The sequence below is a fragment of the Hemiscyllium ocellatum genome, chromosome 21 (assembly GCF_020745735.1).
Source record: "Hemiscyllium ocellatum isolate sHemOce1 chromosome 21, sHemOce1.pat.X.cur, whole genome shotgun sequence".
NCBI classification, from domain to species: domain Eukaryota; kingdom Metazoa; phylum Chordata; class Chondrichthyes; order Orectolobiformes; family Hemiscylliidae; genus Hemiscyllium; species Hemiscyllium ocellatum.
In genome coordinates this window covers 65,906,523-65,919,812 of record NC_083421.1, presented here as the reverse complement: position 1 = coordinate 65,919,812, position 13,290 = coordinate 65,906,523, and the positions used below count along the sequence as shown (strand labels likewise).

Below are 13,290 nucleotides of genomic sequence, written 5' to 3'. Positions count from 1 at the left end.
ATAGATACCACTATTACGCGTGGGGACACCTCCCACCTTGTACATGGCAGGTACTCATGTGAGTCAGTCAACATTGTCTATCTTATATGTTGCAGGCAAGGATGTCCGGAGGCATGGTACATTGGGGAAACCGAGCAAAGGCTACGACAATGGATGAATGGGCACCGCACAACAATCAACAGACAGGAGGGTTCCCTCCCAGTTGGGGAACACTTCAGTGGTCCATGACATTCAGCCTTGGACCTTCGGGTGACCATCCTCCAAGGTGAACTTCGGGACAGGCAGCAGAGAAAAGTGGCCGAGCAGAGGCTAATAGCTAAGTTCGGTACCCATAGGGAGGGCCTCAACCGGGACCTTGGGTTCATGTCACATTACAGGTGATCACCATTGCACTACACAGACTCTCACATACACACGGACACAGGTACACACAGACGTGCACAGACACCCACACACACCCTTACAGACACACACACACATGCATTCCCTCACAGACTTAAGACACTCTGCACTCACTACACACACACACACTTTCTCACACTCACAACCCCCACCCCAGACAGACAAAGACCCACATGCACACATATATTTTGTGTGGTGAATTTGTACTTACAGGATTACATTGTACTTTGCTCAAAAACTGCATACATTCATGTAGAACTCTGAGCTCAAAAACTGCAGGAATTTATGTAAAACATTTATCTCACTTTTTAGATTAGAATCAATCTAAACATCAGGTCACAGACAGAGAACACAGGGGGCTAACACCTTCAACATATTGTCTAGCTATCACCATTATTAACAGCTAACCCAAGAATGCAACTTTTTAAAAAAGGGTTTTGTGATTTACACATGAAAGAAGTGAAACTATCACTGTATTCTAACAGATGAAAGGCTTAACAGACAATCAATTTTTCAATGTATAATTTCAGTTACATCACACTGTAAATTTTTGCTATAAATTCTGTGTTAGGATTGAGCCCTCCACTATCACTTGATGAAGGAGCGTTGTTCTGAAAGTTAGTGTGCTTCCAATTAAACCTGTTAGACTATAAGCTGGTGTTGTGTGATATGTAACGTTATTCTGTGGGAGGTCTACTCCCAGGGGGGCTCTGTGGCTGGAGGCTCTCACTTATTGTTCTCTCTTGGCCTTTTCGGCTCTTTGTCACATGCCAGGGGTTTGGAACGGCGCAAGCGCAGTGGGCGCTCCCGCCACATCGAGCAGAAGGAGCAGCAGCGGTGGCAGGCCGAGGCCCAGGCCCAGGCTGCACGGGGAGAGCGGCGGCACCAAGCTGAGGCCCAGGCTGCACGGGGAGAGCGGCGGCACCAAGCTGAGGCCCAGGCTGCACGGGGAGAGCGGCGGCAGGCCCAGGTAACAGCGGTGGTAGTGGAGGCTCAGGCCCGGCTTAACGTGGGTTCAGGGCTTTGAACGCAGGTTCCCCGGGGCCCAGACCCATCCCTACATCTCCTGCAGCATCAGCCTCCCCCTTCCCCTGACCACCCCAGCGGCTCCCGCAGCCGGAACGTGTATCGCCCCCCCCCCCCCCCCCCCCCCCCCCCCCCCCCCCCCCCATTCCCCACCCCCCCCCCCCATTCCCCACCCCCCCACATCACATTGGACCCCGAACCCAGCCTCAGACAGTCCCTGTCCTGGCAGGACATTGTGGGGTGGGTGACCCTGCAGCTCTCTCAATGGTCACTGTGCAGGGGGAGGTCATTCGGCCGATTGGATGTATGTTAACACATTGGTTGCACTTAGTGCTATCTCCCACCAGCTCTGCAACCTGCAGATTATTCATTTTCAGATACAGGCTAATTCTCTATAGAACTCCTTCATCGAACCGCTCCAGCACATTCTCAGGCAGTGCATTGAAGATCCTAATCACTCATGGTATGTAAAAGCTTTTTGTGCATCTATTTGAATCCATGCGTCCTCATTTTCAATCCACCCACAAATGGGATTAGTTTCTATCAGCACTGTTGTGACTTCTCATGAGTTTGAATGACTTCTAATTCTCCCCTCGGTTATGTTTTTGCCAAGGAAAAGAGCCCCAGTTTCTCCAGTCAAACTTTGTTAATGAAGTTCATCGTCCTTGTTGCCATTTCTCATAAAATCTTGCATGCACATTTTTCAACACTGTCACATTCTTCTTGAAGTCACGTTATGACTGTACAGGGCATTGGTTAGGCCACTTTTGGAATATTGTGTGCAAATCTGGTATCCCTCCTGTTGGAAGGCTGTTGTGAAACTTGAAAGGGTTCAGAAAAGATTTACAAGGATGTTGACCGTGTTGGAGGATTTGAGCTACAGGGAGAGGCTGAACAGGCTGAGGCTGTTTTCCTTGGAGTGTCAGAGGCTGAAGGGTGACCTTATAGAGGTTTATAAAAAGCATGAACATATATAAGTTAAATAGACAAGGTCTTTTACTTGGAGTAGGGGAGTCCAGAACTAGAGGGCGTAGGTTTAGGGTGAGAGGGGGAAAAAATTAAAAGGGATGTAAGAGGCAACGTTTTCACGCAGAGGGTGGTGCGTGTATGAACTGAGCTGCCAGAGGAAGTGGTGGAGGTTGGTACAATTAAAACATTTAAAAGGCATTTGGATGGGTATATGAATAGGAAGGATTTAGGCGGGTATGGGTCAAGTGCTGGCAAATGGGATCAGATTAATTTGGGATATCTGGTCAACGTGGACGAGTTGGACCAAAGGGTCTATTTCTGTGCTGTACATCTCTATGACTAAGTGTAGGGCCCAGAGCTGATGACACAAAATTGAGCTACTATTCTGTGCAAGTTCCACATGCAAATATATCAGGTCCTGCTTCTGCACCCCTTTTAGAATTGTGCTCGTTAGTTTATGTTGTCTCTATGTTCTTTGTGCTAAAATCAATCACTTCACCTTCCTCTTCATTGCACGTCATGAGTTTACTTCACCAACTGATCCATGTCCTCTTGAAATTCTGCAGTTTACAATCTTTCAAGTTTGATATCAGGAAGAGCTCAATTGGGCTGAAGGCTGTTGGCTTCTCTTGGGAGCTGACGAGCAAGGGGACAAACAGTTTGGAATTCTGATCCATTTTCTATTTGTATGTAAACCTTGGGGAAGGGCAGGATTAGCTGTGATGCTTTTCTGATAAATATCTCCCTTCTATTCGCGACCTTTCATTGAAAGAACTTTGAGACATGTTCTGGCTGCCTGGCACCTGTGGAACTGGAGCTGGCCAAGTCAAGCTGTTAAGGGGGTGATAGGAGGATGGTATTATTAAACAATGTATTGAAGAAGCTGGACTCAGTTTTGGGGTGGGTAGCATGACCCTCCCGCACACTCCCTCCTCCTCTTCCTCTCTCTCTCTCTCTCTCTCTTTTTCCGCCCCCAACTCCTGTACTGGTGTCTGCAAGATGGATGTTTGCAGTCTCCAGTATTAAATTATCTAATGTAGTTACTTAGTTATTCCTCAGCTGCTTGTTGTGGCATTGTTTTTGGGTTCATTCTGTAGAGAAGGCAGGTTCGAGAGAATCATCTGTAAGACTGATCTAACTGTCAAAGGAATTTCACCCTACAAGTTCTGTTTATATCATTGAGGTTCAGTACCTGCAAATTCTGGCAAGGCAGATATAATGTGATTGGCTTTTTGACTCAGTCACAGAGATGTACAGCACGGAAACAGATCCTTTGGTCCAACTCGTCTATGCCAACCAGATATCCTAATCGTCCCATTTGCCAGCACTTGGCCCAAATCACTTTAAACCCTTCCTATTCACTGACCATGTGCTGCCTATCATCTGTCCTCCCTTTTAAAAGTGCCGTTGTTTTGACTCCTTTCCTCTCCTAAAAACACAAACACTTGAAGCCATTTCATTCCTTTGTAAATTGAGGTACTTGGAGATAATGAGGACTGCAGATGCTGGAATATCAGGTCAATAAAGTGTAGAGCTAGAAAAAGCACAGGTCAAGCAGCATTAAAGGAACAGGGGAGTTGATGTTTAAGGTGATAATCTTCCACCAGTCCTGATGAAAGGTTCTGACCTGAAACATCAACTCCCCTGCTCCTCTGATGCTGCTTGATCTGCTGTGCTTTTTCCAGCTCCACAATTTATCAAGTTGTGATATTTCACTTAATCAATGTGCATCATGCACCAGTTGAGGTGGTGCTGCACTGTTCCATACTGTTGAGCTTAATTGGTTCTCTACCTGTTTAGAAATTTGTGTATCAGAGCACTTCACCTTTTTTAACTTCTCTTAACGTTTCATCATTGAGTGAATTTTTCTTCTCCTTATTCTTAACCCTCCCCTCTCCCAAAATGTGTCAGAGTGCAAATGTTTCTAAATTTTTCTAATGTGTATTCGCCTGCCTCATCCTCAGTTACAATCCTGACAATGGGCCAAGTTGTAAAATACAAATACCATCCTTTCCCTTAATTCACAGCCTCTCCTGGTTTTAGAAATTCATTTGTGCAATGTAAGCATTTGCTGGTTGGTCCAGGATTTATTTCCCATCCCGAGTTGCCCTTGAGAAAGTGGTAGTGAGCTGCCTTCTAGAACAGCTGCAGTCCAGTACTGTAGGTAGACCTACAATGCTGATGGGAAGGAGTTTCAGGATTTGAACTAGTAATAGGGAAGGAAAAGTGATGTATTTTCCAAGTCAGGTTGGTGAGTGGCTTAGAGGGGAAGTTGCAAGTGGTAGCGTTCTGATGGATCTGCTGCCTCTGTCCTTCTAGATGGTCATGAGTCAGGAAAGTGCAAGGTGCCTCGGTGAATTTCTGCAGTGCATTTTGTTAATGGTACACACTGCAACAACTGAATGTTGATGGTGGTAAGAATGAATCTACAAAATGTCATCTACAAAATACCGTGCAAGAACTGTAACAAACACTACATTGGACAAACAGGCAGGAAACTAGCCATGCATGAACATCAACTAGCCACAAAAAGACATGACCCACTCTCACTAGCCTTATATACAGATGAGGAAGGGCACCACTTCGACTGGGACAACACATCCAACCGAGGACAAGCCAAACTGCGCCACATACAAGAATACCTAGAAGCTTGGCATTCCAACCGAAACTCTATCAACAAACACATTGACTTGGATCCCATTTACCACTCCCTGAGAAAAAGAACAGTAATGACATCACCAACCCAAATATAAATAGAAAGCAGGCTACACCACCAGAGCTTCATCCTGAGGCCCACTGATGATACCTAGTATGGTGACGAAACATCTGGAAACGAACCTTCCAGCTCCGTGAGTAAACCGGCATCCAGAACCTCAACCTGAGCTACAAACCTTCTCAAAACTTGGTAAGAATGAATGTTTGTGAATGTAATGCCAGTCAAAGAGACTGTTTTGTACTGGATGGTGTCGAGTTTCAAGTTTGAATGAGCTGTGCTCATCAAAGCAAGGAGGGAGATTCGATCATGCATGCGACTTGGGACTGTAGATGGTGGGCAGGTTTTGGGAAGTCGGGAAGTGAGTTACCTCATTGCAGGATTTCTAGCCTCTGACTTTGTCTTATAACCACTATATTTATATGACTGGTCTAGTTCACTTTCTGGTAAATCACAGGCTGTTGATAGTCGCGGATTCAGTGATGGTAATACTATTTGAAAATCAACTGGTGATAGTTAGATTGTGTCCTGTTGGAGTTGGTCATTGCCTGACACTTGAGTAACCTATATATTATTTGCTGATACTTCGCACTTACCTGCATATTGTCTAGGTAATGTATTTGATCATGAACTGCTTCAGTACCTGAGGAGTCAGAGTGGTGCTGAACATTATGAAATCATCGTCAAACAAACCCATTTTCGACCTTATGAATGAAAGATTATTGGTGAAGCAATTGAAGATGGTTAGCCTTGTACACTACATTGAGGAACACTTGCAGCGATGTTCTAGACCTGAGATAACTGACCTCCAATAACCCACAACTATCTTCCCATGTGCCAGGTATGACTCCAGCTGCCAGAGAGTTTGCTCCCCAATACTCATTGATTCCAGTTTTTTCTAAGGCTCTTGATGCCATACTCTGTTCAGTGCGGCCTTGATGTCAAGGCTGTTACTCTTACCTCAGTTCTGGAATTCAGCTCTTTTAGTCCATGTTTGAACCAAGGCTGTAGTGAGGTCGGGAGCGGAGTGGCTCTGACAGAACCGAAACGAAGTATCACTGAGTAGGCACTGCTTGATAGCACTGTTGATGACACCTTCCATCACTTTCTTGATAATCAAGCGCAGACTGATGGAATTTGGATTTATCCTACTTTTTGTGTACAAGACATACCTGGTCAATTTTTCACATTGTCAGATCACTGCCAGTGTTTTAACTCTAGTGTAGCAGCTAGACTTGGCCATAGTACTTGAGATGTATGCCAGAACGTTGTCAGGGTCCAAAGTCTTTGTTCTTATCCAATATTTCAAGCTTTTCTAATGTCATGTGAATTGAATTGAACTGACTGAAGACCAGCATCCGTGATGCTAGGGATCTCTGTAAGAGTAAAAAATGAGGTCTGCAGATGCTGGAGATCACAGCTGCAAATGTGTTGCTGGTCAAAACACAGCAGGCCAGGCAGCATCTCAGGAATAGAGAATTCGACGTTTCGAGCATAAGCCCTTCATCAGGAATTCCTGATGAAGGGCTTATGCTCGAAACGTCGAATTCTCTATTCCTGAGATGCTGCCTGGCCTGCTGTGCTTTGACCAGCAACACATTTGCATCTCTGTAAGAGGTCAAGATGGATCATCCATTTGGTAGTTCCATCTGAAGATTATAGCAAATGGTTTAGCCTTATCTTTTGCATTGATATATGGGTCCTTCCATAGTTAAATTTGGGGTTATTTGTAGATATTTAAAGAACCAACCCCTCTAGTCTGTTATTTAATTGGATGTGACAGGAATGGAGAGCTTAGATCTGATCTGTTGGTTGATGGATTGCTTAACTTTTTCTATCATTTGCTGCTTGATGTTTAGCACCAAGTAGTCCTGTTTTGTTGTTTGATATTTCAATTTTAAGTATGCCTGATGCTGTTCCTAGTACTCTGGGGGACACGCACCAATCAACCCCACCACCCTGTGGCCAACCACTTGAACTCCCCCTCCCACTCTGCCAAAGACATGCAAGTCTTTAGCTGCCTCTGCTGCCAAACCAGAGCCCCCTGATGTCTAGAAGAAGAACGACTCATCTTCTTCCTTGGGACTGTAACCACACGGGATCAATATTGATTTCACCAGTTTCCTCATTTCCCCAGCCCCACTTTATCCCAGATCCTCTAACTTGGCACCACCTCTTGAATTGTCCTACCTGTTCATCTTCCTTCCCACCTATTTGCTCCACCCTCCCCTCTGACCTATCACCATCATCCCCACCTCCCATCTACTTATCGCATTCCCAGCTACCTCTTCTCTCTCTCTTCACCACCCCCCACCCCAACCAAGAGCTTATGCTCAAAATGTCGATTCTCCTGCACCTTGAATGCTGCCTGACCAGCACCACACTTTTCAACTTTGAGCTTCTTGCTTAACGGTAACAATAGAATGGGTGTGTGCTGGCTATTAGGTTGCAGATTATGTATGAGAAAATTCAGCTGCTGCTGATGAGTTGCTAATTTATGTGTTCTAAATCATCCCATTTAGCATGGTAATCATGTCATATAAAATTATGCAGGGTATCCTCCATGTGCAGATGAAATTTTATCTCTTAAAATCTGTATGGTGGTTACACTTTCTGATACTGTCATAGACAAATGCATTTGCACAGGTAGTTTGGTAAGGATGAGGTCAAATTTGTTTCTCCCCTTTGCTCCCTCACCACCTGCTGCAAACTCAGCCCGGCAGCAGTGTCCGTTAGGACTCGCCAGTTCAGTCAGTGGTAGTGCTGTCAAGACACTTCAGAATGGATCTTGAAGCCCCCCACCTAGACTACATTTCCCTCCCCTCAGTACTTCCTGCATGGTGTTCAATGTGAAGGAGCGCAGGCATCAGCTGTGGGAGGATTTGGTCTCCTTGTTTGCAGTGAACTTGATGCCATAAAACTTCAGTGTTTGAAGATAAGTGTTTGAACACTTCAAAGACCACTCCCTCCTGGCTGTATCCCACTGTGCCGCCACCTCTACTGGGTCTGTCCTACTGGTGATTTAGAATATCCCCATGAATGGTGATGGCCGTATCCATCAGGTCTGATCCCATGGGTTTGACTCGGTCAGGCTGTTGAATGATTCATCTGTGAAACAATTCTCCCAATTTTGGCATGATCCCCAGATATTAGTAAGAAGGACTTTGCAGAATCAACAGGGCTGTATTTTCCATTGTTGTTTCCTGTGCTGAGGTCGATGCCAGGTGGTCCATCTGCATTCATTCTCTTTCTGAGACTTTTCAGCTGTTGATGCAACTCTGTGGCATGCTTGGCCATTGGCGAGTGGTTAAAAGTCAATGTCATTGTGTGGGTATGGAGTCATCCATAGCTGAAAATGTGTTGCTGGAAAAGCGCAGCAGGTCAGGCAGCATCCAAGGAATAGGAGATTCGACGTTTCGGGCATAAGCCCTTCTTCAGGAATTTCCTGTTCCTTGGATGCTGCCTGAACTGCTGTGCTTTTCCAGCAACACATTTTTAGCTCCAATCTCCAGCATCTGCAGACCTCACTTTCTCCTGGAGTAATCCATAAGCCAGACCAGCATCTTTTCCATTTCTGAAGGATATTTGTGAACCGATGGGTTTTTACAACAATTAACAGGGGCTTCACATTCATCATTGTTTTAAATTCCTGGGTATTTTAAATTGAAGTAACTTCCACTATCTGCCATGGTGCAATTCGAACCTGGGTCCCCAGGATATTACCAGGATTTCTGGTTGTTTTCACCTACAGCCTGTTCTTCCGTTTTATATGTTGTTGAAGTCACCAGCCCAACCGTTAACGATTAATATTTTGCTAAAAGGAAGCTTTGACATTGTGGCGCAAAAGCTCAGTCAGTTTGAGAGGCCTTCTGCAAAGTGGTCACCCAGTCTGCATTTTATCTCCCCAATGTGAAGAAGACTACAGCGTGAACAGTGACTCATTGTGTGAGGCGCAGGTCAACTGCTACTTTGCTTGGAATGTGTGTCTGGGGCCTTGGATATGGAGGAGGTTATTAGCAGGTCTGACACCTTCTGCAATTGCATGGGAAAGCGCCGTGGAAATGTGAGGAGGTATTGGGAATGGAGGAGGAGTGGACCATGTTGTCCCAGAGTAAACAGTCCCTGCAGTCTCCACCTTGTCTTACACCAATACCAGTTTCTCCTTGCAGCTGTCAGTTCTGATGGAGCCACCAGACTTGAAATGTTACATTTGCTTTCTCCCCATACATGCTGTCAGACTTGGTGAGTTTCTCCAGCAATTTGTTTTGTTTCAAATCTCCAGCATCTGCAAATCTTTGTATAATTTTGTCTTTGATTAATCCATACCAAATTAACACACCTCTTTCAATATGCAATTTAATTTTATCCCTTAACATGGCCTCTAGGCATTTCACTCCACCGAATAATGTTAAGCCAGCCCCTGGCCCTGCCAGTGACGTGAGCCCGGCCCCTGGCCCTGCCAGTGACGTGAGCCCGGCCCCTCTACTCTTTCAGTTTCAGAGAAGTGTAAAATGAACAACTCTCAGGTTCTCTGGCATCACCTCCATGTCCTCAGAGATTCAGAGATCGTGATATTAACCGTGACTTTATCTTGGTCTATCCGCAGCATTTCTGGATTACAATCACTGCTCTAGTTATGTGCTCTTTCTATTTGACATCCACAGATCCACCACGCCTGCAATTCATATTACTATCTAGAGAATCACTGCTGCTCCAGCAGTTTCTGGGTGTCGCACCTGGTCAGTGAGTTTGCACTGCCGGGCTTTTTGCTGCTGTGTTTCTTGCACTGTGCTTGCTTGGTCGCCTGAGAGGTCTTGAACTTCTTGTCCTCCTCCTCCACTTTCACTTTGTGTTTTTCCTTTTTTTTTCTCCTTTTTCTCTTTCTTCTTTGGTTTGCTGACAGGAGCCTGGGACAGAGCTGCCAGCTGCTCGTGAACAGCTTTCAGCTGAACAGTGCTGATTTGATTTCCTTGTGTGTGTGTAATATTCCATCCAATGTCTCTTTTTAAAGTTTGATTGTTTTGCTCACCAGGCAGTTTCAGCTGTCACTGTAGCTCCTCACCATATGCATGTGAATATACTCATGAGGAGCAGATGTCGGCCATTCAGCCCCTCTGATCTGCTCTGTCATTCAATCAGATCTTGACTTACCTGTTTGTGTTTCGAATTCCACATTTCCATGTACCCTCCAACCATTGATTCCTCTGTCTAACAAGAGTCTACCTGCTCTGTCTTAAAAATGTTCCAAGACCCTGCCTCTGAAGTTGGAGTCAATAGGCTGAATGTTGGAGGAGTGGCTACCCCATTAGAATTTTGTTCCAATCTCTGAAGCAGAGTTTGAAAGTCGCACAGTCCTCTGAGTAAGAGTCAAACAGTGTGGTGCTGGAAAGCCCTCTGAGTAAAACATTAGAACATAGAACAGTACAGCACAGAACAGGCCCTTCAGCCCATTGATCCTCATGTAAGATAAGCCTAATGTACGAACTCTCAAATTTCTGTGACCATATTCGTGTCCAGCAGTCTCTTAAATATCCCCAATGACTTCGCTTCCACAACTGCTGCTGGTAACACATTCCATGCTCTCTCAACTCTCTGCATAAGGAACCCGCCTCTGACATCCCCTCGAGACTTTCTGCCAAACAGCTTAAAACTATGACCCCTCATGTTAACAATTTCTGCCCTGGGAAATAGTCTCTGGCTATAAACTCTATCTATACCTCTCATTAACTTGTGCACCTCAATTAGGTCCCCTCTCTTCCTTCTTTTCTCCAATGAAAAAAGTCCGGGCTCAATCAACCTCTCCTCATAAGATAACCCCTCCAGTCCAGGCAGCATCCTGGTAAACCTCTCTGAACCCTCTCCAAAGCATCCACATCTTTCCTATAATAGGACGACCAGAACTGGACACAGTATTCCAAGTGCGGTCTAATCAAAGTTTTATAGAGCTGCAACAAGATCTCGTGGCTCTTAAACTCAATCCCCTGTTAATGAAAGCCAAGATATCATATGTTTTCTTAACAACCCTGTCCATTTGGGTGGCAATTTTAAGGGATCTATGTACCTGCACACCAAGATCCCGCTGTTTCTCCGCACTGCCAAGAATCCTGTCTTTAATCCTGTACTCGACTTTTAAGTTCGACCTTCCAAAATGCATCACTTCACATTTATCCAGGTTGAACTCCATCTGCCACCCCTCAGCCCAGCTCTGCATTCTGTCTATGTCACGCTGAAGCCTACAACTGTCCTCTATACTGTCAACGACACCTCCAACCTTTGTGTCGTCTGCAAACTTGCTAATCCATCCTTCAATCTCCTCATCCAAGTCATTAATAAAAATACAAAGAGTAGAGGCCTAAGAACAGAGCCCTGTGGAACACCACTCACCACTGACTTCCAGGCAGAATATGTTCCTTCCACTACCACTCGCTGTCTTCTGTCGACCAGCCAATTCTGTATCCAGACAGCTGAAATTCCCTGTATCCCATTTCTCCTGACCTTCTGAACGAGCCTACTATGGGCAACCTTACCAAATGCCTGACTGAAGTCCATATACACCACATCCACCGCTCGGCCCTCATCAACTTGTCGAGTAACATCCTCAAGGAACTCAATAAGGTTTGTGAGACATGACCTGACCCTCACAAAGCCGTGTTGACTGCATTTAATCAAGCCATGCTCTTCCAGATGGTCATAAATCCTATCCCTCAGAATCCTTTCTAACACCTTGCAGATGAAAGACGTGAAACTGACTGTAATTGCCGGGGATTTCCTTATTTCCTTTCTTGGAGAGGAATTACATTTGCCTCTCTCCAGTCCTCAGGTATGACTCCGGTGGGGAGCGAGGATGCAAAGATCTTCACAAGCGGCGAAGCAATCACATTTCTCGCTTCCCAAAGCAGCCGAGGACAAATCTGGTCTGGCCCTGGTGACTTGCCAATCTTAATGTTTGTCAAAATTTTCAGCACATCAGCTTCCTCAATCTCTATCTGTTCCAGCATGCACACCTGCTCCTCAATGGTTTCATTCACTAAAAGTCCTTTCCTTTAGTAAAGACAGAAGCAAAAAACCTCATTTAGGGCTTCCCCTACCACCTCAGACTCTGTACACCAGTTTCCTATATTGTCCCTGATCAGCTCTACTCTTTCTTTGATCATTCTCTTATTCCTCACGTAAGTGTAAAATGCCTTTGGATTCTCCCTAATCCTTTTTCGTGGCCCCTCCTGGCTCTCCTCAGACCATTTTTGAGTTCCTTCCTCGCCTGCCTGTAATCCTGTAGAGCTGAGCAAGACCCTTGCTTCCTCCACCTTATGTAAGCTGCCTTCTTTCTTTTGACGAGAAGCTCCTACGTGCTTGTCATCCAAGGTGGCCTCTCCCCTCGTCGGCCTGTCAACGTACTGAGTTAGGAAGCCCTCCTGAACACACCTTACAAAACAGCTCCTTCCAAACCATCTGCTCGAAGGAGGATCCAATCAATATTGGGAAAATTAAAGTCACCCATTACAACAGCCGCCTCAGGCGACTAAACTGTGTGCAGTTTGCACATCCTCCCCGTGTCTGCGTGGGTTTCCTCCGGGTGCTCCGGTTTCCTCCCACAGTCCGAAGATGTGCAGGTTAGGTGAATTGGCCATGCTAAATTGCCCGTAGTGTTAGGGGCAGGGGTAAATGTAGGAGAATGGGTCTGGGTGGGTTGCGCTTTGGGGGTCGGTGTGGACTTGTTGGGCCGAAGGGCCTGTTTCCACACTGTAAGTAATCTAAAAAAAACAGTCCTACTATATTCAGACTTTTCCAAAATCTGCCGACCTATGCTTTCTTCAATCTCCCTGCTGCTATTGGGGGGCCTGTAGTAAACCCCCAATGAGGTGACTGCTCCGTTGCTGTTCCTAATTTCCACCCATACTGACTCAGTAGGTAGACCCTCCTTGACAATGGTAACTTCTGTAGCTGTGATACCCTCTCTGATTAGCATTCTACTCATCTGTGTCATAAAAGGGCGCCCCCTCTAATTTTAAAACAGCACCCCTACTTCTGGAAAACATCCTTGAGAAGGTGGTGGTGAGCTGCCTTCTTGAAACGCTGCAGTCCACTTGTTGTGGGTTGACCCACAATTCCTTTCGGGAGGGATTTCTAGGATTTTGATCCAGCCATAGTAAAGGAACGTCAATATATTTCCAAGTCGGGAT

The 13,290-nt window shown here is 45.6% G+C and overlaps 1 protein-coding gene across 2 annotated transcripts in view; it reads left to right on the top strand.

Annotated features, from left to right (window-relative positions):
- The first annotated feature begins 1,180 nt into the window (after positions 1 to 1,180).
- Positions 1,181 to 13,290, top strand: part of wdr5 (WD repeat domain 5) — a 65,174-nt gene continuing 53,064 nt past the window's right edge. The window contains exons 1-2 of one of the 2 annotated variants that reach the window (XM_060841678.1): positions 1,181 to 1,372; positions 1,806 to 1,891. The gene's annotated coding sequence lies outside the window, so the exon portion shown is untranslated. The remainder of the gene's footprint in view (positions 1,373 to 1,805; positions 1,892 to 13,290) is intronic. The other variant, XM_060841677.1, reaches the window with a different exon arrangement.